Raw genomic sequence first — 25,619 nt, 5'->3', positions numbered from 1 at the left:
ACACACGTGAAGGAGAGGGGCCCAGACTCTCCCTCCCAGGCCGCCTCACCAGACTGAGCAAGTGAAAACACAAGATGCAGTTGGATTTGAATCAGATAAACAACAAACAATTTTTAATATAAGTATGTCCCCTTAACATTTAAGATATACTTACACTAAAAACTTAAGGTTAGCTGCAAAAAAAATCAAATTTAACTGGGAGTCTTGTATTTCACCTGGCAACCCTTCCCGCAGGCCGCCAGCACGTCCCTGGGACAGCCCCAAGGTCACCGCGGCAGAGCTCGCAGGAAAGAGAGCCCTGCCCTCTGCAGACCGACCGTTCAGTTCCACAGAGTCTACAGACTTCCACTGGCCTCCCGACCTACCTGCTGCTCGTCCAGTCATTTGTCCACAAGGCATCCACCCATCCAAACCCCTCCCATCCACCATCCACCCTTCCTTCCATCCGCCCATCCACCATCCATCCAGCCATCTATCCACCCACCTCGTTTATGCACCATCCATCTTTGCTTCCATTTGCTGACCCATCCATCCACTCATCCACCATCCAGCCAGCCAGCCAGCCAGCCAGCCAGCAAACGTTTATTCAGAACAGACTAGACTCCGGGCCTGGGGAAGCTTCTGGGGAAGCAGAAATGACAAGATGGAGTTGGTGTCCCCAGGGGGCGCCGTGAGCCACGGGGGAAGCGGACTCCCATCTAACTAGCCAGTGTCCTGGGGTTGGTGCTCTGGCGAGCCGGGAGCCCTGTGCAGAGTCCCTGAGGGTGGTCCTGGGGCTGTGTCTTAAAGGGGACGTTTGCTAAGAAGGAGGGCCGTGGGGGAGGTCCTCCGAGCAGCAGACACGAGCTGAGCGCCGGGCTCCCTTCCTGAAATGCGGACCGCCCTTGCCGCAGCGCGGGGGACTGAGTTCCTCCCCCTCAGCACTGCTGACGGTGCGGGACATGCTAATTCTTTGTTGAGCTGCAGCCCTGGACCCCACCAGATGCCAGTGAAGTTGTGACGACCAAAAACACCTCCGGGCATCGCCAAATGTCTCAACTGGGGCCAAGTCGCCCCCAGCTGAGAACCCCTGTGTCAGAGGCTAGAACAGCAAAGAGGAACACAGGGGCCTCTTTCCCAGGGAGCCTGCGGTCCTCCCAGGAGCTCAGTGGCACAGAGGGGGTTGTGGGGGGGGGGGGATGAAAAGAAGACCTGTTGCGACAAACCCTCGAGTGCCAGGGCATCGGAAATTTTCCCGACCGCGAGCCAACGCCCGGAAAGCGTCGAACTACTCACAAAGGGCCAACAACGTGCAGCAGATCGCTACTCTGCTGCTCTTAAATATGTATCAATAATGTATGCGTGCGCACGCACGGACAGTCAATAGCAGATTGAATCTTTCGCGCTGTTTGTCTAGCGTAATTTGTATTTGATTGAATACCATCATATTTTATGTACGAGTTACACAAGTAAATAGAAAAATCATTTACGGTCCAACTCCCCATGAAAAATTAACCCCAGGTCTGTCTGTGCACACGTGCTGAAGTGAGGACCGTGGCTGTGGAATGCGGGAGGGGACGGGCGTCGTCCGAGGTGCCCAGCAAACTCCATCTCTCCGTTTTCACCAGTTGGAAGCTTCGGGAATTCTCCTCGAATGTGTGGATTCAAAACTAGAGTTGATGTTTTTTAATCAAATAAATCTGGCAGACGTTTCAAAATAACAAGTTGCATAGCACACTGCTAGACGGCGAGCCTCTCGCGGGAAATCACTTCCTTAGTTCCAGCGTTACCAGCGTTTGAGAGCAGATCGTCCGCGCTGATGGCCGGCCCGGCCCCAGGGGCTCCAGTTTCACACACGGGAGGTCTGCTTTGATTTCCGTCTCTGGGAAGGGGGGGGGGGGTGCCTGCTTCCCTCTGAGCCTGGGCCAGAAGCACCCTCTGCCCCCTGCCCTCCACGTGGGCCACCCAGCTCCCCCTATACCTGGTGGTGAGCCCCAGACCCCGCCCCCCACCCATGCAGCGGAGCCTCTGCCGGGAGCCCCACGGGCCAGGCAGGGGTGAACACAGAGAAGAATCAAGCTTGCCTTCTTTCCAGGAGCTTAGACAAGTCTGTGGACGTTGGGAAGGTGCCCTCACTGCCTCCTGCATCACTTCCTGAGCGCTCACCCTGGGGAGGTTACCTCTGCACCGTGCTCCCCGCGCCCCCTGCCTCCTGACCAGGTAGGAGCAGCCTGTGGCTGCTGTGGCAAACGACCACAAACCGGGTGGCTTATAGCAACGGAAATGTATTCTCTCCCGGCCCTGGAGGCCAGAAGTCCCAGATCAAGGCGTTGCAGGGCTGCGCTGCCTCCAGAAGCTCTAGGGGAGGTCCTTCCTTGTCTGTCCCAGCTCCTGGGGGCCCCACGTAGCCTTGGCTTGTGGCTGCATCTCCCCAGCCTCTGCTCCATGGGTCTTTCCTCGCTACCTCTTACGAGGACACTCACCATTGGCTTTAGGGGCCACCTGGGTAATCCTGGAAGATTTCATCTTGGGACCCTTAACTTAGTTACATCTATAAACGCTTTCTCTCCCCCCCGAACAGGTTTCACTCACAGGTCCCAGACGGACATACCTACTGGAGGGCACTGTCCAACCTGCTCCACCAGGGGGTCCTCCTCCCGAGCACAGCGCCCACGCCTTGCTCCAGGCTCCAGGCTCTGCTGGGGTCTGTGCTTCCTTGGTTCTCAGGGCCTCCTATGCCGTCCCTGGTGCCCTGCTGGACAGTTAGCCCCTTTCCCTCCCATGTCCTCTCCACACATGGGTCCTCCAGACGCCCCAGGGGCATCACTGAACTTCAGACAGATGCCCCTCTGCCCCCTGGCTTGCTGCCCGGCACTGTCTCCCCGCCTCTGTGCTTTGGGAGTGGCCACAGGATCAGACATTCGTGGTGGTGATGAGCTTTTCCGCGTAGGACCATACAGTTCTCCCAGTCAGACCCCCCTGACTTTATCTCTTCCCAGTAGCCTCTCCCCAGTTCACGCTCCGTGTCAGCATCTTTTTCCAGCACGTTGACTTTGTAAGCCATGATTAAAGGTGACAGGAGCACGGGAGGGAGAGCCTGGGTGCCGCTGGGTCACCACCCTGAGAAGCCTGCCTGCCAACAGCAAGCCGAGTTCTTAACAACACGGGAGTGGAGAATAAACCCGCGGTGTTTGGGATGTCACACTGTCACTAGCACCCTCATCGGGTCCCAAGCCAGCCGCGAGCTCCTACTAGGAGCTGCTCAAACTTCTGGGGTTGGGTGCAGAATGCCAGAGTTTTCACATGGGTAGTTTGGACGGTTAACCTAAAACAGTAAAATGCCAGTTATTTTACCAGCAAGGCAGGTTTATTCAGGACCCGCAATTTGGGACATGCAGCCTGGGGGAACTGCATGCAAGTTTGGCAAAGCAGAGGACAGGAAACGCCTTCATGGAGGAGAAGGCGGAGCTGGGAGGGGCCGTTCCAAACAAAGGGGCCATTGGAGGAACCCGGGAGCTGGACGTGCAGGGGCTTTTCACTGGCTGGGCCGTGCTGGTCTCTCATTGGCCAGGCTGTGCTGGTCTCTCATTGGCCAGGCTGTGCTGGTCTCTCATTGGCTGGGCTGTGCTGGTCCCTCATTGGGCGGGCTGTGCTGGTCTCTCATTGGCCGGGCTGTGCTGGTCTCTCATTGGCCGAGCTGTTGCTGGCCTCTCATTGGCTGGGCTGTGCTGGTCTCTCATTGGCCAAGCTGTTGCTGGGCAGGGAGAAAATCTCCCCTCCTGGTGCTGGGGAGTTAGTATCAGGCATCTTCTCTCTGGGGATTCGAGGGCAGTCTCTGCTTGTGGGATATGGAGAGCTTCCTGTTCTTCCCTCCCATCTCCATTTTAGTGAGGGTTCCGTTTATTAATTTTCACAGATCATGCTTCTCCTCTCCTTCAAAAATTTGACAGTGATGAGAAACCATTGCAGATAATGCTAATAACATGGAAGAAATATCATTGCAAAAGTTTAGGGGAAAAGGCAGGTTACCAAGTTGTCCAGGCTTAACCACGTCTAAAAGGGCTCTGTGAGGACCGAAGACCAGGCGGAGGGTAAACCGTGGCCCGGAGATTCCCCCGTCTCTCCTCTCTATGTGCTGCTGTTTGGGTCAGTTTCCTGTTGCTGCTACAGCAAATTCTCACAAACGCAGCTGCTCAAACCGACAGCTTTATTCTCTCACCATCCGAGGTCGACGTCTGAAGTCCTGGCGTCAGCAGGGCTGGTTCCTTCTGGAGGCTCCAGGGGAGGATCTGTTTCCTTTCTTTTTCCAGCTTTTACCATGAAAGGGGGAGACCCACGTTCTGGGCATTAGGACACAGCCATCTTTGGGGGGCATTATTCAGCCCACCACAGTATTTTCCAGTTTTCCCGTAATGAATTCCTATTATTTTATAATGAACGAGAAGAGTTAATGCACTTTGTACAGCAGACCAGGCGGCCCCCCAGCAGCGTTGGGTGTTTCATGTACAGTTAGATGCCCTTAGCGAGATGCCTGAGGTCCTCCGTGACCTGGCTTCCTCTTCCACTTCATCTCCAGGGACTCTCATCCTTCCCGTCTCTCCAGAGCCTTCCCTGCTTTGCTCTGCCCTCTGCCCTCCCCCGTCCTTGACCTATAAAATAACCACAGACTCTGAGCCTCCACAGATGCCACCTCCTCCAGGAAGCCCTCCCAGTCTCTAGCAGATAGTTTCCCTCCCTCATCCTCACTTCATAGCTCCTCCCTCTGTGCACCTGGGTCTCGGGCTCCAGGGCTCTCAGACACTGGCCCAGAGTAGCCCAGACAGTGCACAGCATGGCCAGGTGGGTGCCAGGATCCAGGCGGACCCTGCCGGCTGGGGGGCTCACGCCTGTCTTAAGTGTGGGGTTCAGATTCACTGATGGCTGCAGCTGGGGTTCCGTCTCCTCCTCCGTCCACAAGGACCTTGACAAGAGGCCCGTGACCTCCCTGTTGCCAGGTCTCTGCACGGCTTTTCTGGGTCACCTCCTTCCTGGAGCAGGCTCCTGGCTTTGTTCTCACCTCATTGCCTCTACGTGGTGGTGCCTAGGCCCCCGGCTTCTCCCCACCTCTTCCCTCTCTGCCCTCCAGCCCCAGGTGGCTGCGTGCAGCCTCAAGCTTCTAGACGCCATCTGTAGGCCAGTGGCTCCATGTGGGTCTCTGATCCTGACCTGGCACGGAGCTCTGGCTCAGCTGTTTACCTGCCTCCCCAACGCGGCCCCTGGGCTCCCCAGTAGGCAGCTCAGTGCAGCACGCTGGCGCCCTGCTACTGGCTTCACCCCTGCTGCTGTCCTCTGAGCTGTCTGCTTCGCACCGCTGGCCCTGCCCGGCCCCGCCGGAATCCCGAGTCACCTCTCCCACCACCGCCCACGTCACCGCGTCTCCCAGTCTGCCAGCTGGGCCCCTGGGACACACCCTGCGTTTACCCTCCTCTCCCTGCCCCGCCGGCTCTCTTGCCTGCACGCCCAGGGCAGCTGTGCCCTCCTGCCCGGCCCCCAGCCCCACAGAAGCGCAGACGGAGCCGTGAAAGCCGGGCCCAGATTGGCACTCGGCGCTGCCCACCCCGGCCCTGCCCGCACTCTTCCCGGACTGGCGCAGAGCCCCCAACTCCTGCTGCCTCTTCTGGGGGGGTCCCACCATCCAGTCGCCCCCACCCAGCTAGTCATTCTCACGTCAACCTGACAGATGGTCTCCTTGGTTCCTAACCCCTGGAAAGGCACCTCCTGTACCCGCTTCCTGACTTGTTTCTGTCTCCTTCTCCTCCCACCGTTCCTGTCTGCCCACCCTCCCCTTCCACCCGCAGCCCCCAGAGCAGCCCGTTCATTAGCCCAGTCGCTCTGCCTGCACTCAGCAGGGACCCAGTCAATACTCAATACGCTGCGGGGTCAGTCAGGCAAGGACAAAACTGGAAGGCAAAGTGCTGACACGTCCCAGGACGAGGCTCCCCGGGGACCCTGCGGACCCAGGCCCGGGTGTGCTCGCGGACGGGCCCCAGCCCTGCAGGGAAGACACCGGGGCACGCTCACCTGCTCCCCAAGCTGCGGAGGAAGGGGACGGGCGTTGAGTTGCTGAAAACTGATTGGTTTGACTGAGTTCCTAGCAGCATGTGTCATTTTAATTAGCACTGTCTAACACAGTTTGAGATGAATCTTGCAAATGTCAGCAGCTCCATTTCTTCCTCTCCAAAGTCACTACGGAGGCCGCTCAGCCAGAACCCCCCCGGACTGACCCGGGGGAAAGCCGGGTCGGCTGCGTGCCCTCGGGGACTTTTACGGGCCCTGGCTGCACTAAGAGGAGGGAGGGGCCTTGCGGGGAGGGGTGGACCCCCTCCGACAGCCAGCCAGCTTCTGGGGGTGTGGCCGGCACCGCACTGACGGCAGCTCAGGACACCCGACCTGGCCACGCAGGTCCACTCCGCGTCCGCAGGCGCCTCCCAGGCCTGGTACCGCTGCGGGTCCTCTGGGCGTGGGCCTCACGCAGGGCGCACAGCAGCGCCCCCCGACCTGTGGGCTGGGGAGGAGGGTGGGGGTCCCGTTCACGCTGCCGGTGAGTGGCCAGGCCGGGTGCCCGCCTCCTCCGGGTGGCCGCCGGGACTAAGGGCACCCATCGTCCTTCATGAGGAAACAGGACCACGCTCCTTCTAAGCCGACGCAGGCTGGGACTGGGCCCGACGACTCAGCTCTCCAAGAGGCCGTCAGGCAAAGCCTTCCTGGCCATTAGCTGCATGCTGGAAGCTCTCTCACATCCGTTCTCTCTTTGAAAATAAAAGCCACTGTTTGTGGGTACCCGGTGTGCATTCCATTGCGGAGCAGAGCCCGCAGGGAAAGCCGTGCCTCTTCCAGCTGCGCTATCGGCCTGGGAGGGAGGCCCCACCCTTGCGATTTTGCCCACGATAGAGGCTGAGGTCCAGAGAGGGGCCCCGCTCTCGGAAGGCCTGGCAGACGCCCACGTTCAGAGCACAAAGCCCACCTGGGGAGACCCTGTAAAAGGGCTCCTTTCCAGCCTCCACCCACCCCCTCCCCGGCCTCCTTGGGGAAGGCACCTTGGGAGGCCCGTGGTGGGGGGCAGCTCATGGCCACATGGGAGGACCATGTTTCCCGCTTCGGCAGCCGGACCCTCCCAGTGCCCAGTGCTGGCCTGGAGGGAAGGACCGAGGAAATGGGGCTGCTCCTTTTCGGGAGCCTGAGATCTCACCTGGAGATCACCAGGCGACAGTTCAAGACGGTGTCCAAGGTGAGGCTGGGCCCCGAGAGCGACGCCCAGCCCCAGGCCGTGCGAGGTGGGTGACCAGAGCCTGAGCCGGCAGGTGTGCTGGGAAGCAGGGCTGGGCGTTGGGTGGGGGGAAGGGGCCCGTATGCGGCGCCTGGTCCAATCAGGTGGAGGGTGCGGCGACCACCGCTCGCCCCTCTTCCCTGGGCCCAGGCTCTGCAGAGGGCGATGTGGAGCCAGGCGTGGGTGCCTGGCTCCCCCAAGGCTGGGAGGTGCCAAGGGCGTGGGCTTCGACGTTCGTGTCCACATCCCCAGGGCCTGTGTCCTGCCACGCCACAGAGGGTGAATGTCCAGAAATGGGGGCACTGATGGGAAAACAAGCAGTGGGTGGGTCCTCATGGCAGAGAATATTCTAGGCCCTTTGAGAGCCGTCTTGGGCAGTGGGAGGACCGCACTCACTGGAGACCCCTTCAGATGTGCTCTGTATCCAGTGCAGAGGGACAAAGCGTTCACGTCACTGGGGGATAAAGTCTTGCCGAGGACGCCTGCATCCAGCCGCCCACGCTGCCCACGGCCCGGCTGCGACGCCCTTCCTGGAGGTCCCAGGGAAGAGTCACCTGCCAAGGGTCCGTCAGGCCCAGCAGGTCTCTGCCCCCCAGGTGGCTACAGCTGCTGCGTGAAGCACAGCCCTCGGCTCCCATCCCAGCGGCAGGCGCGGGAGGATAAGGCGCGGAGGGGAGAGCTCACCGGCCCGCCTGGGGCCCCGCCTGCCCGGAGCTCCCCCCGCAGGGTGGAGGCTGGCTCCCTCCTCCGTGCCGCGGCTTCTCCAGCTCCTGGCTCGCGGGATCTTGGGTTTCTCCCGAGCACGCACGGGAGACCCCTTGAAATGCCAGATCTTTTGTTTCCCACCGTCAGGCAGGTATTTCAAACGTTATGAAGTCTGGACCCCTGTGTTAGGGAAAGGAGTGTCCCTGGGACCCGGGCCAGCGGCGGGCTTGCTGCTCTGCTTGGCTCTCTCGTCACCAGCTCGACGGGCGAGAATCCTCTGTGACATTCACGGCTGGTTCTGTGCTGAGTATAAAAGGACGCTGCAGGGCTTAATAAGTCTATTTAATTAAGCATTAAGCCTTAAAATTAAATTACGACAAAATCCATAAACCCCTTTTGTACAAATGTGAGTGGGGACGGCAGCTGAGTCAGGTGGTCGGTGGGAGGCACCCCCGTCTCCTCCGGCTCCTCTCAGGGGTCGGCCTGGTACCGCCAGCTCCCGGCGCCACCCCCAGCTCGGAGCCACAGTCAGGGAAGCCCCCGTTTCTGCAGCGGACGCGGAGAAGTGAGGGAATCGGTGAGAGGGACCCCCAGGGCTCTGTCACGAGCCGCACACGACGTGGTGGGCAGGTCCTCTCAGCCCCTGAGCTCGTGAGAAAGCCGGGCTCGGGGCTGAGCCCAGACCCGGTCCGGGCCTGGCGACGCTCAGTCTGCCCCTGAAGCTGTGCTGAGATGCCTGCGCTTCGCTAACGTGCTCGGGAACGTCAAGGCTCTGGTCCCGGGGGCCGGGTCTGCTCTGCCAGATCAAAGCACTGCTGGAAGGGAGAGGGAACGACTGTTTGTCTCCCCCGGGTCTGCCAGGCATCTAACTTCCCGCCCGGTTAGTTATAAGAGCGCGCCCCTCCCGCCCAGCTCCCTGTCGCTGGTGGCTCGGTGGTGGGTGCTTGCAGGCTGGGGAGACGCCCACGGAGCCTCTGTGAAGCTGGAACTCGGGATGGGAAAAGCAGAGGGTGCCGAGGCCCCTGAGCCCGGGCCCCAGGCAAGCTGGCACCCACGCTCCAGGGGAAGGAGGCAGCCCCACTGCTTCTGCTTCCTGGCGTGGATGGAAGAGGGCCTGCTTGGGTCCCAGGTGGTCTGCGGTGGAGTTGGCCCAGCTCCCGGATGCTGGGGCCCTGGGGCTCTCACCCCCTCTACTGGGGAGCAGGAGGCCAGCAGTCCCATCCCAGGGGGTCAGGGCTCAACCATCTCAGCCAGCTCGTGACTCCATGGGGCTGAAACCAGATTGGGGCCAAATCACAGAAAACCCACGTTTCCGTGCTGAGACGCTGTGGCTTTATTTTGTGTGCAGCTGGCCTGGACTCTGTGAGGCCAACAGGGAGCCTCACTGCCCATCAACGTCGACCATCAGTATTCCGGGCTTGGGCGGGGGCCGGGGGGTGGATGGTGGACAGAGCCCGAGGGCGGCACCCGCAGCAGCTCACGGGCACTTGCAGGGAAGGGCAAGGTTCCTGCTGCCCAGGCTGCTCAGAGCCGCCCGGGCGGCGATGGAGGGAGAGACGAATGCGTGACAGCCTCCCTGACCGCTGGCCCGCGTGCACCTCAACCCCTTCCCTGCCCCCCATCTCTGCTCGCCTGCAACCTTCGCAGGTCAGGGGCTGACGCCTCTCCCCCAGCAGAGAGAGCTGGGACCCTCCAGAGACTCGCCTGCTCTAAGGCCTCTGCCTGAGGTCGTCTTGTTCTTTTCCTGGGAGCCTTACTCTGTCATTTCTTTCCTAACATTTTGCAATTGCTCTGCCAGCAAGGGCTGTGTTCACTGAAGCTCTCCCGGCATAATTTGATTAAGATGTTGAAACACCATTGTGGAAGCAAAGTCCCAGAATAATTGATATTGACAGCAGGAGGAATATGAGCCGGGGCCCCGCACGCCAAGGAAGCTAGAAGCAGAACACAAGGGACCGCCTGCTTCCCACTGCACGGTCCGATTCCTTCCACACTGACCTCACGTGCAAAGGCCCTGTGGTGAGCGCAGGTCACCACTGAGGATGGTGACCCCTGAATTCCTATAACAAAAGCTATGCAGCCCTTTCCCCTCGTGCCTGCGATCTCTGTGTCAGTCGGAAGGAAGACGAGTGAGAGCGCGCCGTTCCTGCCTGAGTTCCCGCTCGGCGTAAATCCCCAGCCCGGGATTACTCGCAGCCTGGTTGTGGAGATAAAACGTAGGTCCGCTAAACGACTGCAAAGACAACGCGGATGGGAAGGCGTTCACTAGCAAACTGCGAGGGTCTTGTTAGGAGGCAGAGGGGCGCAGAGAGAGGGGGATGAGGGCGTGGGGGCGGTCGCAGGACCTCCTGGGAGAGGCGGCTTCCTGCAGGGCTTTGAATCGGCCCCTCGCGGCTCTGTGACTCGCCGCCTGGCCTGGCCTCACCTGGGCGGCGCGCGCAGCTCAGACATCTGGCAGTTGATGGTGCTGGATGTCTCCAGCCGGCCTCACCCATACGCCAGCCGGTTGGGATGGGCCAGTCCCCTGGACCTTCCTCCCCTCCGCGTCCGGACTCCTTTATGTGGAAGAGTTGTGTTTCTCTGTGCAAGCAATTTAACACCCTTGGGAAAACCTCAGTGTTACAAACTATTGGCATCAGATGGGACCTCCTGAGACTCTGACCTCACCACGTGGTCGGGGAACGGAAGACGCTCGGCATCTGTGCTTTGGCGGGGATAAGCCACCGGCCAGCAGGGCTCAGAAAGTAAAATTCCTGGTCCCCACGTGCCAGTCCCAGGAGAGCACTTTGGCCCCAGATGGCGGCGGGAATCACGTCCCACGTGGCAGTGGTTGGTGCCAAAGGGCACGAGCGATCCCCAGGGTTACCTTGAAGAGCAGAGCTGTCCAGGCTGTGACGCGGCGTGGAGGGGACTTCATGCCTACCAGCGCCCAGCAGGACGTTTGCGGAATAAATGAACGGAAGAGAGAAGTGAAGCGAGGTCTTGCTGGCGCTCACACAAGTGTCCACCGTGGTGGACACTTCATGCACACGGTCTCGCTGAACCATCACAGCAGCCTGCAGTGCAGCGACCGTCTTCTTGTGGAATGTCCAGTTCAGGGCTCCTTCCCCAACCCGTGACATCCCAGTGGGTAACCCGTTCTCGCACACGCGCCCACTGAGGAGACGGCCTTCAGGGGTCTAGGACCCGAGCAGATCTGGGTGGGCACACGCTTCAAAAACCAGCACACTGAGAGCTGGAAGCAGGCGTCAGCACACAGCAGGGAAGCCCAGCCTTCCTGCTCCCTCACCCCGTCTCGCCTTGCTCAACCCCAGGACGAACGGCCAGAGGCCCTCTGTCCCCAGTCAAGGTGAACTCAAAGAACTCCGCGGCCCAGTGCTGGACCCGGAGGTGTGCGCCCCAGACGCCCTTCCGGATGGCCCGGCTGTCCAGCTTCGGGGGCCCGTCAGCGCTCGGCCTCCAGCCACCAGCTCCCTCAGCCTCCGCTTTGTGTTTTGGAACCTCTGCCATCAGGTGCAGAGTAACACTCCGCTCTCCATCAGCTCCGTTGTTTCCCGGAGGACCTGGTACCACCGTCTGTCTTCTTGCGCGTAGCGTGTCCTTCTTGCTCTGACTGCCTGTAAGAAGTTCTCTGAGTCACAGGTTTGAGGAAATCGGATCACTTTAAGCCTTGGTGTCGTCGTGCTTGGGGTTTCCTGTGCTTGAAATTCACCGAGGGTCTTGGAGCTGTGGATTCACGGTTTTTATCAAGTTTAGAAAATGTTTGTTTTTCATCTCTTCCCATATTTCTCCCTGAGCGTCTTCTCCCTCCATTAGGGACTTCAATTCCATGTTTGTCAGGGTGCTTGAAGCTGCCCCACAGTTCTCTCATGCTCTCACTTATTTTTCCGGTCTTTTTCCTTTTCTGTGGTTTATTTTGTGAAGTTTCTGTCTCCCTGTCTTAGATTTCAGCAAACTTTTATTCTTCAGCGTCAGCCTTGCTGTCAGTTCTGTCCGTGTGTGTTTCGTCTCAGACGTTGTGGCTCCACGTCTGGAAGTGTGATTTGCCTCCTCTTGCATCTTCCGTGTCTCTACTTGCTGCGTTTTTCCTTCCTGTAACATCTTGAATCTACGGCGATCAATTAGCCTGTTCAGTCCTCATCCAGCAGTTCTGTCATCTGTGTCATTTGTGGCTCACTTTCAATCGCTCCATCTCCCTCCTCAGCGCGGGCTGCCCCTTCTCGCCCTTTGGGCACCCGGGGAATTCGGTTAGAGGCTGGATGTCACGCACTTTGCCTTGTTAATACTCGGGACTGTGTGTAACCCTGTCCGTACCCGCGAGCTTTCTCTGGGAACGTCTGTCCTCTTGGGGAGCTTCCTCAGGTGGGAGCTGAGCGGCGTCTGGGCTGGGGCTCCTGCTCAGCACTCTTTCGAGGACGCCACTGGGCGCCGATGACTTGGGCGGCGTACACTCTGGCTGTGGGAACGGGCGTTGTGAGTGAGTCCCCAGGACTGTTCCCTGGAACCCTTTTGGGTGGACCTGCCCCCGGCCTCAGTGTGATGGTTTGCTGAAGACGCGTGGCCCCTCTGCTGACTTCTGGGTTCTCCGCAACTCTCTCCGGCAAGCTCCGGCTGCCGCAGCCCCCCGAGCTCCAGCTCCACTTCCTCCACTCGGACACCCCTTTGCGTCGGGGCCTCCTGGGCTCCGTCCCGACTACAACCTGGCCGCTCTCCGGGGGCTCGCGCTGGAACAGCCCGGGGCTCTCCTCCTTTTCTCCACACCTTTCGGGGTGCATCCTTATCTTGTCTGACGCCTGAACTCTTCGGAATCATCGCTCGATATGTTTTGTCCAATGTTCTCATTCTTTGTTTTCCTTTCAGCTGTTTCAGGGGGGAGAGGGGTCTGGCCCGTTGCTCCATCTGGGCTGGAAGCTACGCTCATTTTTACATCGCTCCTGCCGAGAGGAGGTTTTGCCAGAGGCACACACTGAACAAGTGTCATTCACTGAGTGTAAGTCTGCCAGGCTGTGGCCAGACGAGGGGGGCGGGGCAGTGACCGGACAGACAGGCCGTCTGTCCCTCGGGGCAAGACAGATGTTACGTGAATCCCACCATCAGCTATTTACTTACAGTTGTGACCCCTAGGGTTATAGAAGCTGACGGCGTCCAAGCAGACGTGATCAAGTCAACAGGATACTCATGACGTGTGCGTTTTTAGAGCGTGAGTTACAAGCAGTTCACCTGCAGAGTCAGGCAGAGAGAAGAGCGGTGGGTTAAATGGCCGCTGGATTCACCCGGTGGGAAGTGAGGAGCAGCCCGGCCAGAGGGCGGGGGGCAGGGGAGGAGGTGGGGCAGCCAGGCCCCCCCCCCAACCAGCCCCGGTGCCCCGGGTGGGGAGGCGCTGCTCCCCGCGGCCTGGACCTGCAGCCCCTTCGCTCCCGCCGTCAACAGCGGCAGAACTGACTCAGCTCGTGCGCGCCGAGCCTCTGCCGGGGGCTCAGGCGTAAAAGCAATGAGACCAGCGGAATCCTTCCGTGGGGAGGGGAAGCACGCGCGTGAGAATCAGGGAGACACCAGGTGACGGGAGTCTGGGACGCGGTGGAGGGTGTGCTGGGCTCACACGCACGGTCACATCACACTGCGCAGCCGGTGGTGGTGGCGGCTATGGGGGGAGAGGGACAGAGGGCGGAGGGGGCGCTCCGGCCATGGGGGCAGGAAGGTGGGGGCAACGCGGCAGGTAGAGAGGGCAGCGCCTGCCCGAGGAGGGGCTGAGAGCCGGGCTCGGGTTAGCCCGGGGCCCCCGAGCCTGCCTTCACGTGGCAACTCAAACGAATGCCCACCGAAGACCCACATGTGCGAGGAACCACGTGAGGGTCTTGGCTGAGTGGGACGTGGGCCTGGGGCAAGGGGCTGGACAGATGAAGCTGGGGTTGGATGCGCGAAACCGTCTCACTTCTCCAGGTCATCTCTCAAACCTGGGGCGCAGCTGGAGAAGCCATTCAGCAGGCCGCGTGGGTGCCCTCTGGCCAGGAGGGTCCTGCGAAGGGTCTTGTCCCCGAAGCGTTCACAGAGCCCTCCGGCCCTGGGCGTTTCCCGCCCCAGCCCCGGAAGCTCACAGCCAGGTGAGGAGGTCAGTGGGCGCGCCTCCTTACGTGCTGGGGGCTGATGCCTGCAAGGAGCGCGCGGGCTGGGCTGGGAGGAGCCCCTCGCTGCCCCCGCCGCACGGAGCAGGACGCAGGCGCGAGACTGCCGCTCAGTGGGAAGCGATGCTGCACCGCTGGCTGGACTCTGCACACCTGCTCCTCTTACGTCTCAGCAGGACGAACAGAGCAGAGAGGAAACCCTGAGATTTCAGGGACTCCAAGACTTAATCACAGCCATCGGGGTGCCCGTCCCCTGGCTGGGCCCCTGAGTTGACCAAGATGAGGAAAGTGTCCCTGGACAGCCCTCCCTCCCAAGGAGCATAAAACGGGCCTCTGGACTCCCCCCAGGGCCCGCCAGGCCCACCCTTTGCTCTGGAGCTGAGCTTTATCCCCAGGAGGGCCCAGGACCTTTGCACGGGGAGAACTGACTCTGCTCTGGGGCGGGGCTGCTGGTGTCCGGGGAGAGTGCCTGTCCTTTCCTCCCTCCTGCGGAGCCCAGGTGGGGGGCTCGGGCCGGGGGGCTGCACAGGGAGGAAAAGATGCAGCTGGAATCCAACACCCGAGCCCCCTGATGTCCAGTCCCTGTGCCTCCCTGCCTAGCCCAGGTGGCCGAGCGTTCCCGAGGCTGGACGTCTGTCTGGGGGGCTTTAGCCCCTTGCGATGACGCGGGGCTGGGTGGGCAGGCCCTGGCACGGCTCACGGGCCCTTCCTCCCCGGCCCGAGCTGTGCTGTTCCTGTCCCACCGACACGCGGCCCTGGGGGGGACCACCGCCATGTATTACTCATACCAAGAAGGTTTTAGGAGAGCCTGGGCGCTCATCGACTGGGAAGCACAATTACGGTTTCATCAAAGATGGATTACACAAGCTGCTGGTCATTTAAATAATGGCTCTGCTGACACTGTTAATTGGGTGATAAATGGTCCCACCCCTGCGCCCCGCTCGGCATCAGAGCTGCTCGGAGAGTCGCGGCTGGCCCGCGTGCCCCTTGAAGATCCGGAGGGCGTCAGGGAAGGGCAGGCGGTGCTCAGGCTACAAATTGAGGGTCAAAGGCACCGGGCTGGCCCTCTCGGCCTAGCCCAGTGTCCACGGCCCTGCAGCTGCCAAGAACTCAGTTGACCTTAAACGTCTCCGTGAGGAACTTAATTTCAATTTAATGAGACAGAGACTGTGTGTGGTTTAATGTCGCTTTATTATTAAAAGCAGATTGATGGAGGCTGAAGGTCTGAGACAGCCCTACCAGGTGCTGCGAGGTCTTCCTTCCAGAACCGCATGAGCGCTCCAGGCTGCGGGAGCCCAAGGCAGGCGGCCACGGAGGCGTCCGTCCGTCCGTCCATCTGTCCATCTGTTCATTCATTCACATGTGATCAGCGGACGAACATGGGAGCGGAACAGAGCCAGCCTGCACCCTCCCTGGCTCCCGGTCAAGTGGCTAAGGAGCACCAGGAATGGAGAGCAGGGCGCGGGAGCCCCGGGTCCTGCAGGGGCCGCCCAGGCGCCCTGAGCACAAGGAGGACCGGGCCCTGCACGGGACGCGGGTGGCAGCAGGAGAAGCAGGCACCACAGGAGGCAGGCCAGCCCCCGCCCTCCCCTCTCCACCCCCGCCTCCCTCGAGGGCAAGAGTCTCCGAGCAGCAGAGCCTCAGCAGGAAGCAGGCAGAGAGACGGTCTGAAGTCCTGGGGTTGCAACTCACAGGTGTGGGGAGGCCCCCAGGAGAGCGAAAGAAGTCTGGTGGGGAGGCCAGCACGCAGGGAGTCCGGACAGGCTCCTGGGAGAAGGTGGCCTTTGGGCGGGCAAGCCAGGCGTCCAAACCCCCTGCCTGGCCCTCCCAGCCTCCCTGCCTGGCACGGTTTTGCCTCAGGCCCGTCCCAGGCTGACACCCCGCCCGCACCCCTCTGTCCTTACCGGAGAGCAGAGCTGCGGGTGGCAGTGGCCACGTCTACACCCAGGAGAGCCATGCTGGAGTTTGGCCACGCTCAGACTCAGGAGGATTTAGAATGTGTCAGCCGCACGGGCTCACCGAGCATTTCCACGTCCACATTTCACCCCGCGCTGGCAGCCACCAGCTCCCCCCGACAGACGCAGAAACTCCTGGAGGCGACTGAAAGTCAGCCATCAGCAGGGGCGCCGAGGCCTGACCTTTCACACGACGGAGCCCTCCGGGTCCTGCAGACGAGGTGGGAGTCAGAGGACTCTGTCCCGGGTCCCACGTGCGCCTTTAGTCTCTGCATCCGGACCCAGAGGGCCTTTGAGGGGCAGCCTGTCAACTCTGAGATGTACTGGGAAGAGCAGGACGGGGGCCTGGCAGTGGGCCTCCCCTCAACTGCACAGCTGCTGTGTGACCTCTAGGAGATCGCCTTACCTCTCTGGGCCGCGCTGGGCGATGTCAGCGAGACACTGAGTCCCAGGGGCTCTGAGATGATCATTTCCCACTGCCTTCCCAGACTGGGTCCCAACTCACGTGCCCTCCTCATCAGACACGGTCCAGGCCCAGGAGGCCCCCAGAGGCCCGGAGTCCCCTCTGGCGTGGCTGGAGGCTTGGCTTCCCACAGCTCACCTCCACGTGGCCCGCATGTCCCTCTAGGACAGACGGCAAGCGTCCCGTTTGGCACAATTATCAAGTGAAAGCCGGTGGGTGAGGGCCCGGCCCACTTCCTGCCCGCTAGGCTGGCAGGATGCCAGCTCGTTTCGCGTCGCAGAATCAAACGTGGCAACGAACTGCAGGGCGACCTCGCCTCTGAGCTGGGGCGGGAGGGCGGGGCGGGCTCCGCCCTGGGCAGGGCCGCTGCGCTGGAGCTGGGACTCGGCGGCGTCCCTTGTGCCTGCACGGGGAGACCCAGGGGCGGAGGGAAAAGTCGTGCCGCCGAGGCTGTGCTGGAAATGGGCCTCGCTTCCCCTTTCTCATCGCCGAGCTCCCGTGCAAAGCAGCTTGCTTTTTGAGAAGCACAGCTTTGAGGTCAGCTATGAGAGAATACGCGTAACAGAGGCTTGGCCCAAGTACGTCTCCTTTTTTATTTTTTAAGGAAAAGGAAGCCGAATTTAGACCTGTGAAAAACTGGAATACGGAGGAGGCAGCGCCAGGAAAAGCACGTGGCCCCCCGCAGCCCCTCCTGCCTCGGTCAGTCGGGCGACAGGGTCCCTGGACCGGCCGGTCGTGCTGGGGCTGCGCATCGGGCGCCCATGAGCGCGGGTCCGGCGGGCGGGCCGCGCGTCCTCCCGGTCCTCGTCCCCCGAGCTGTCAGCGCTGCCCACGCCCGGCCGCCTCCTGCCCACGGACACGCTTTTTATAAACTGAGGGAGTTGTTCTCTTTCTCGCCGTGGGGGAGAAACCCCGGGCCGGAGAGCCAGGTGCTCGGAGGCCGGCCCGGTCCTCCAGCCCGACTCGCCGGGGTGAGCGCAGGGCCGAGTGCCCATCAGGGTCGGGGCGGGGGGCGCAGTCAGCAGGGCTGAGCAGCGCTGCAGCCTGTCTCTTAAAACTGATGCCCAGCCTGAGGGGAGGGGCTCTGCTGTGTTCAGTGCCGTCTCCTCCCGTCCTCGGGCAGCTCCGAGAGGGCTGTGTCGCTCCCAGCGTTCTCGTGGAGGGACCCCAGGCTCAGACACCAGCTGCCCAGTCCCTCCACCGGCTCCGCCCCAGGAGGGGCGGTGATGGGGGCAGCATGGCGACGCTTTCCCCTCAGAGTCACCGTTCTCCCTGGGCTGGGCCCCTTCGCCGCCACCCCCTCCCGCCCCACCCAAAGCTGGGGAGCACCTGGGGGTGCATCTATCGTTTTCACATCGCTGTGCCCGGCCCCCAAGCCGGCCCCTGGACCGTCCCTCACGGGGCGTCTCCAGAGCCCACAGCCTCGTGTCTCGGAGGACAAAGAGATCAGGATGTGAAAGGTGGGCCTGGGGTTCCTCCCGGGCAGTGACCAGCCCAGGCCCCTGGTGCCACTGCCCACCCTGCCGTGCACCGCCACTGTCCCTGTCCCATGGCAGGTGAGCGGGGCAGGCCGATCAGGCTCCAGGCCGCCACCGGGTGCTTCTGCCCACCTCCTTCCCTCCACCCCTCAGAGCAAGGCCGTGGACCAGGCAGGCCGGCAAGGGAAACGAGTCTGGGAAAGTGGTTCTTAAACACGCTGTGGCCTCAGGCCATTAAGCACCTGCCTGGCCCATCACGGGGCATCAGGGACCAGCCCTGAGTGGCCTTTCCAGGAAGGCCCATTAGCAGGAGGGACGGCCCAGGGATGGGCGGACAGTCCCCATCCAGCTCCATTAACAGCGTTTTAGCCGTTCCCAGTCCACATGGACTCAATTTCCGATCCCCCTAAGGACTGCAGGAGAACAAGCTGCATGCCGGCGGGAGTCAGCGGGGGTGGGGGAGGAGCTGGCGGCACGGACAGGGCCCGGCGCTCCAGGCGGCTCCCGGGGGCCAGTGCTCGGAGCTGCCATGTCACAGAGTCTCCTGCTCGTGTGGCATCGCTGGATCAGCCCACTCGCTTTTAGATACTTTGTCGCCCCAGTTTTAAAGGCCATGCGTATTAGTCATAGAAGCTTACAGAACAGAGGGACGCCTTCATACATGCGTTTCTCTGCTTGTCCCGTGAGGATGTGTTGAGGGCTCTAGCTGGCTCAGACGTGAGAAGCCATAGTTACGATGATTCCCCGAGACCCATGTTCAGACTGAGGGCCTCGGAAGGTGCCGGCCGGAGAGCTGGGGAGACCCTGGTGCCACAGACCTGCCCCAAGAGGCCCTGCAAGACTGTGGCTGGGTTTTACACCCAGCTGGTCCGTTGACTTCCTGAGTCCAGCCAGGGGGTTCTCAGAATTCTGCTCTGTGTGGACACAGAGACGAGAGAGGGCACAGCAGAGTCAGAGTCTTGGCCCTTCACTTTGCAAAGATGGTGTTAGTCACCTACTGCTGTGTAACAAGTTACCCCAAAATGTGGAGGCTCTAACGACAAACATCTCCCATCTCGCAGTTTCTGTGGGACATGAATTCAACAGCAGCTTACAGGAAGGCTTCTGCCTCCCGTCTCTCCCGAGGCTGCAGTCAAGGTGGCAGCCAGGCTGCACCACGCGAAGGCCTGGCCAGGGCTGGGAAGCCGCTTCCAAGATGGCGCACCATATGGCGGGGGCCTCTCAGGAGGGTTGTTCAGTTGAACTCAGCCCAGGGCAGGTGGCCTCCCAAGCATAAACGGTCCAAGAGAGGAAATCAAGGAGGAGATGCAAAAAAAGAACCAGTGCAGCACGATTTACAGCAGCCAAGGCGTGGGAGCACCTACATGTCCGCCGACAGACGGCTGGGTAAAGAAGGTCTGGTTATATACACACAACGGTATACTCCTCAGCCATAAAAATCAGCAAAATAATGCCATTTGCCACAACGTGGATGGACCGAGAGATTGTCATATAAGTGAAGTAAGCCAGACAGAGAAAGACAAGTATCACTTATATGTGGAATCTAAAATATGACACAAATGAATCTATGTACAAAACAGAAACCAACTCACAGACACGGAAAATAAGCTCACGGTTGCCAGCGGGGAGAAGGGGTGGGGAGGGATGAATTAGTAGCTTGGGATTTGCAGACACAAACTACCGTATATAAAACAGATAAACAACATGGTCCTGCTGCAGAGCACAGGGAGCCACACGGAAAGTTCTATAATAAACCACAATGGAAAAATAGGAAAAATAACATATGTATAGTATATATCTGCATGTGGGACTGAATCACTTTGCTGTGCACTAGAAATTAACACAACATGTAAATAAACTGACTTCAATAATATATATATATATATTTTTTTTTTTTTTAAAAAAGGAGGAGGCTGCAACTCCATTTCCAGCCACGTCTCAGGAGTCCTCTCCATCACATCATCCATGTTCAGCTCCTTAGACCACTGGTCCCCAAGGCCAGCCTGCGTCGAGGGGACGGAGACGAGCTCCGTCTCTCGAAGGGACAGTTGCCAAAGGAAATGTAGACGCACTTCTACGTTTTTGTGAAACTCTTCCTGTGTCTCTGCATGCTACTCATGCCTGTGGGTGTAAACACTTACATTTTTAGGGCTTGGGTTGTGTCTCCCACAGGGTGAGGTCCTGGAGAGTGAGGAGTAAATGGATGTCGGATGAGCGTCTGATGCCACCACTAAATGCATGGTTCACTGGACACTCCAGTTGGGGTTAATGTCAAATTAGTTTAGATAGACTTCACGTGACTGTCACGTCAGGGGTGGCTGGTCCTCTATCCGTGTGCTCCTCCTCCAGGGCACACGCAACCACCCCCCAGGCGTCCTTGGGTCGGGTGTGACGGCATGCAGGAGTCCGGCCAGCCGAACTCGGGGCGTGGGTGAGAAGCGATGCGTTCCACTTCCAGGTCAGCCATAAGCCCACGGGCGGTCCCCACCCTCTCTCGCTGGCTGTACCAAGGAGGGTGGAGCCCTGAGGCCAGAGGCCTGGGTCCCTGAGTGGCTGCGTGGATTTTGTGCTGGGAGAAGCCCCCAGAATTTGGGGGTTGCCTGGTGGAGCCCATCACACCCTTGTGCCTTCGTCCAACAATCTCCTGAGTTGCCCTTCAAGGGGCTGGGGGCTGGGTCAAAGGGCACATGCTGTACATCACCCTCCACGTGCGGCATGTGTCCTCCCCCGAGGGCTCTGGGGCAGCGAGGGCGGCTGCCAGCTCTGCTCCCTGGGGCTCAGCACCCACCTTGCTCTCAGGTCTTGGAGCTGCCCCTTTGTCCTGGTGCCGGTGAACTGCCCGAGGGGCAGACTGGTTCTGCTAGCAGCTGCCCAGGGATGCAATCCTGAATTAACGAACATTCAAAGAGCTCGCTACAGGCCATTCCCGAAGGGGTGGCGCCCCAGGGCTGCACGGCCGTCGGGGCGGGCTGGCTCCGACCCTGCTGTGGCGCAGCCGTCCTCCACCCTCACGTCCACCAGAGGCGGGGCGCCTGCGGGCCACGGCTGCCCGTCCAGCGCCGCGTGCAGGAGGCGCGGGTGACGGTTATCATGTGAGTGAGAGGACTGGGGGGCCGAGGAAAGGCGGGGTGAGGGGAGCAGTGGGGCAGAGCCGTGTCCCCCTAAACTTCATGGGCTGCAGCCCCGACACCCAGGGCCTCAGGAAGTGCCTGTGTCAGAAGGCAGGGTCTTTACAGAGGTCACCGAGTTAAAGGCCATTAGCGTGGGGCCTGATCCGGCCTGACTGCTGTCCTTCTAAAAAGGGGGGGACGTGGACACAGACAGGCGCAGAGAGGCGAGCATGCGAGGACATAGGGAGGAGGCGGCCGTCTGCAAGCCCAGGAGACAGGCCTCCGGCACCTGGGTCCTGGACGTCCAGCCTCCAGGATGCGAGGCCCCAAAAGCCTGTTGTTTGAGCCGCCCGGTCTGTTACGACAACCGAGCCACCCAGCCCCGAGCGCTCTGCAGTGCGTGCTGGTGGTGGCCTGGAGACAGGCGGGAGGGGCCGGGCACAGCCACTCAGGGAGTGACAGCTGCGGGAGCGGCGACTCCCCGTGACCCTGAGCTGCACGATGCGCCCATTGCACTACGTCAGCGTGGGACGGGCCCCCACAGGCTCCAGGACGGCCCCGGGGCGACCAGGAAAGGCCGGGACGTGGGCGGCGGCCCGACTCCTGGGAATCCCCGCCCCCGCCCCCGTCAGCCTACGGCGGTCCGCAGCCCTAAACGCCAGTCCCCGCTCTGCACGGCCCCCTCTCTGGTCCCTGGGAGCCTGCGCTCTGTTTGTGGAGCGTGTGTCTCTGAGTAAATCCACCCCGACGCGACTGCGGCTGGCTCCCGGACGCCTTCCTGAGGGAAGCCAAGGACCCGCATGTGGCGGGGCCGTCCCGGGCGCTGGCCGGGCCCCGGGACACGCTGCGCCCTCCGCCACGTTGTCCTGTCTCAGCCTGGCTGACGTGGGTCTGAGGCCTTAAAGCCGACTGTGGCCGGTGCCTCGGAGGGTCCCAGGAGGTGCCTGTCCCAAGGCCCCGTGAAGCCACCGCGTGGCCGATCCCCCGCCCAGCATCACCTGCGCGCCACCCCCCGGCCGCCGCCGCGGCGCAGCTGCTGCCCTGTGCTCGTTACCTGCTCTCGCTCTCGCTCGCAGTCGTTTTATTTCTGTTCCTCTGGTGCGTCAGCAGATTTCACTTCAACAGCGAGGGCGGAGGCCCTGGGCGGCCAACTATTCCCCATTTGGAACAGGTCTCTTCAGCACCGCAGCCGCTCACGGAAAGTTCTTCACTTTATTTCTGGCGCCTTGGGGAGCAGGTACGCCCCAGGATGAGCTGTTGGGAAGAGGCGCCCGCAGATGTGTGTGTGAGTGTGTGTGCTGTGGACACCGTGGGTGTGAGTCTGCAGCACACGTCGTGCGGGCCGCCAGCGTCCCCCGGTTCGTGGGGCCTGTTCATGGCCATGGTCACCATCACGTGTCGGAGTTAGAGGGACCGTGAGCTGAGTCCGAGCTGAGCCGCGTCTGCGGGGCGGAGGCAGAGTGGTGCCTTCCCCGGGCCCCGGTCTCCCGCCCCTGCCCGGGAACCTGACGACCACGACGCAGGCGCAGACCTGACGGGCAGGGGGCCCGGCCGAGGTGGAGGCAAAACAGCTACACGTGACCTGTCCTGCGTGAGAGCGGACAGCTGGGTGTGACACAGAAGGGAGGACGCGGGCAGAAGGGAGGGGCCCCGGCCACACACAGGAAACCACACGTCATGTGAGCACCGGGGTCCCTGCGCAGAGAAAGGAAAGCAGGAACCCCTGGGCTGGTAAGTGGCCGTAGCTTTGGGGTGAAGGGTGGCCGGAGCCAACAAAGGAAGGCGAGAAAAGGCAGGAATCTCCAGGGTCTGAATGTGCCCTTTTGCTCATTATGCCCTCATCTCAATAACAGCAGCCTTGCAGCTTGGAAGTACCCGGTGCGCACCGACGCCACGGCACTTCCGACCCAGACTAAATGAGGATAGAAATCCCTCCTGCCTTTGGGAAGGGGGCGTTGGGAAGAAAGTCAGGGAACAGACCCCAAGCCCTTCCCTCCCCAGTGAATATTCCGCCCATTCATTTTACACCCTCTGTAACCAACTTGCCAAAGAAACTCAGGGCAGCCGCTCCCCCGAGTGTGCCGTCCATCCCTTAATAATCCCTTAACTTTCTTAACCGCCAAGCCTTGCCTCTGAATTCCTTCTGGGGCGGGACAAGAACCCAGACACCGGCTACCACTGTCACTGTCGGCAACACCAGGTGCTTGCAGCCCGGCTGGGGACGGCCTTAATTGCCCAGGAACCATCACCCTGCCGGGCAGAGGGAGCTGGGAGAGCCGGGGGCGGGGGGGGGGGGGGAGTGGTGGCGCTGGGGGGTCTGTGGGCGGGGCGTCTGGGGCGGGGCGGGGCGGTAGCGGAAGTGAGGGCGCCCCCTCGGGATACTGCAGCCAGCGTTCTCTAGACTGGGTTCCAGACATCGTGACTTCGGGCTTTTTAAAAGCCACAGAAGTCCCCTGGAAGAAACTCACTCCGTGTGTTTGTCAGTAAGCGCTCACGACTATTAGCGCCTCATGGGAGCCTCAGGAAGGGCTCAGGCAGGGAGCCAGCAGCCCCAGGCCCTCGTCCCGGCTCGGCCACCAGCCCCTGCACAACCTGCTCACGCTGCTCTTGGCCTCAGCTACCCTCTTTGGGAACCAGGAGGCTGGGGTGAGGCGGGGGGGGGGGCAGGGCGCAGCCATTAAAGGAATGACAGCCATCGGCCCGAAGATGGTGGAAGGTTCCATGCCCAGTAACCTTGCGCTCCGGCACAGGCTTGCTGAAACACAGCAGCTGCTGAAGGGTCCCCTCCAGGGCCCAGGGCCGCGCCGGGCTGACCGTAAACGGCCCAGGGGCAGGGGCGGCCCCAGTCCCAGGGACGCCCCACTCCTCCCCAAAGTAGCTGCAATAACCCCCGACTTGTCAGCATATGAAGCTACCAAGCCCATAAAAACCAGCCTCCCCGCGCCTCCCGGCGGCGCCCCGGCTGAGTGAGCCAGGCCTGCACCCCGTGTACGGAGCGTGTATCCCTGAGTGAACCCCCTTCCACTCAGCTGTGGCTCACTGATGAGCTGCTTCCTGTGGGAGGCCAAGGGCCCTCACGTGGCGGGTGTGTCCCGGGGACACGGGCGGGACCTGGGACACGGCCCTCCTCTGGCCCCATGTTCTTTTTCCTGTAGGGGAAGTTGGTCTCCAGGGCAGGCCAGCTGCAAAGTTCTAAGATTTGGTGACACAGGGCAGGGCAGCTCACCCCGGGGGCCTGGGGGGCCGCCCAGCGTCGGGGCAGCTGGCCAGGATCTCTCCCTTCCCTGGAGTCGGGCGGGCGTGCCACCGGCCCTGTCTCCCAGCTCGCCTGTCCTTGGACCAGGGAGGTCTCTGCAATGCTCTGCGCCCCTTCCAGACAGCTCGTCACTGTGCTGGCCGTGTGCTCGCCCCAGAAAAGCCACCACCTCTGTGGCTCCAGGCCCTGGAGGGTTCGGGAGCAGAGACCTGGGCCCTCCTCCTGGCCGAGCCTCCCCCCCATCCTTTCATCCAAGCAGCTTTGACAGAAGCCATTAGTGTTTCCGAAAATCAGACAGGCTGCGTCCCCGTGCCTCTCGGGACTCAGGTCAGAGTGTCCGTGTCTGCTTGGCGTGGCTCCGCAGAGGGCCTAATTGCTAATTAGAACCCTGGCTTCCTGGGCTGCACACGCCTCCGGCAGCCGCTCGGGGCTTAATCACAGCTCTTCCCGCACCGTGCATCCCTGGGGGGGAGCGTGTTGGTTCTCAAACGGCTCCGCGCAGGCAGAGCAGCCCCTCTCCTCGGGCTCTCAGAGCCCCTGTAAGACCCCTGGGGCGTTTCTTGCTCTCCCCAGGGCCGCGCCCAGAAGTGGAGGGCCTGGGGGCCAGGGCCTCTTGCCTGCGCTTTGCCTCTCACGTCTCCCCAAGGAAGCAACTTTGGCCAGAGAGTCCGGTGTGGGCCTGGCCGGAGGCGGGGGACACATCCCATCTGAGGGTCCTGCAGTCCTCACCCGGGTGCCCCCCTGGCGTCCTCGGGCCATCTGCCTCAGACGCACCCTCCCTGGTCACACAGCTGGCCCCCAGGCCCCTCCCCGGCCCCGCCCCCCCTCGTGGACGAACATCTCGGAGGATCTAGAAAACGGGGCTTCGCAGGCTCTCGTGTGAGCAGGAAGGTCGGCACGGTCACTCCCGGGTTGGCGGGGCGAGAGGGCTGGCCAGCCCTGCCCCCGCCATCCCTGCCACCTGGACCGTTCCAGGTGGCCGGCCTGCTCCACCTCCCCACGTTCCCCTCCGGCTGCCAGAATGCAGAAATGCAAGCCTGGGGCCGCTCAGCCCACCCTTGACGCCCCACCCTGGCCCTGCCTTGGAAAGCACCCCCCGATGCCCATCAGAGAGGCCCTTCCGTCCCACGAGGCTTCCTGCGGACTTCGCCGCCTGCGGAGTGGACGTCTGCCCTAAGTGTCTGGGTGCCTCTACCTCTGCGTGGACTTGGCCCCAGCACGCAGTCACTCTGCCTGTCTTGTTCA

The sequence above is a fragment of the Camelus ferus genome, chromosome 4, assembly GCF_009834535.1.
Source record: "Camelus ferus isolate YT-003-E chromosome 4, BCGSAC_Cfer_1.0, whole genome shotgun sequence".
In the NCBI taxonomy this organism is placed as follows: domain Eukaryota; kingdom Metazoa; phylum Chordata; class Mammalia; order Artiodactyla; family Camelidae; genus Camelus; species Camelus ferus.
The sequence above is the reverse complement of the archived record's forward strand: the minus strand, read 5'-3'. Positions refer to the sequence as shown.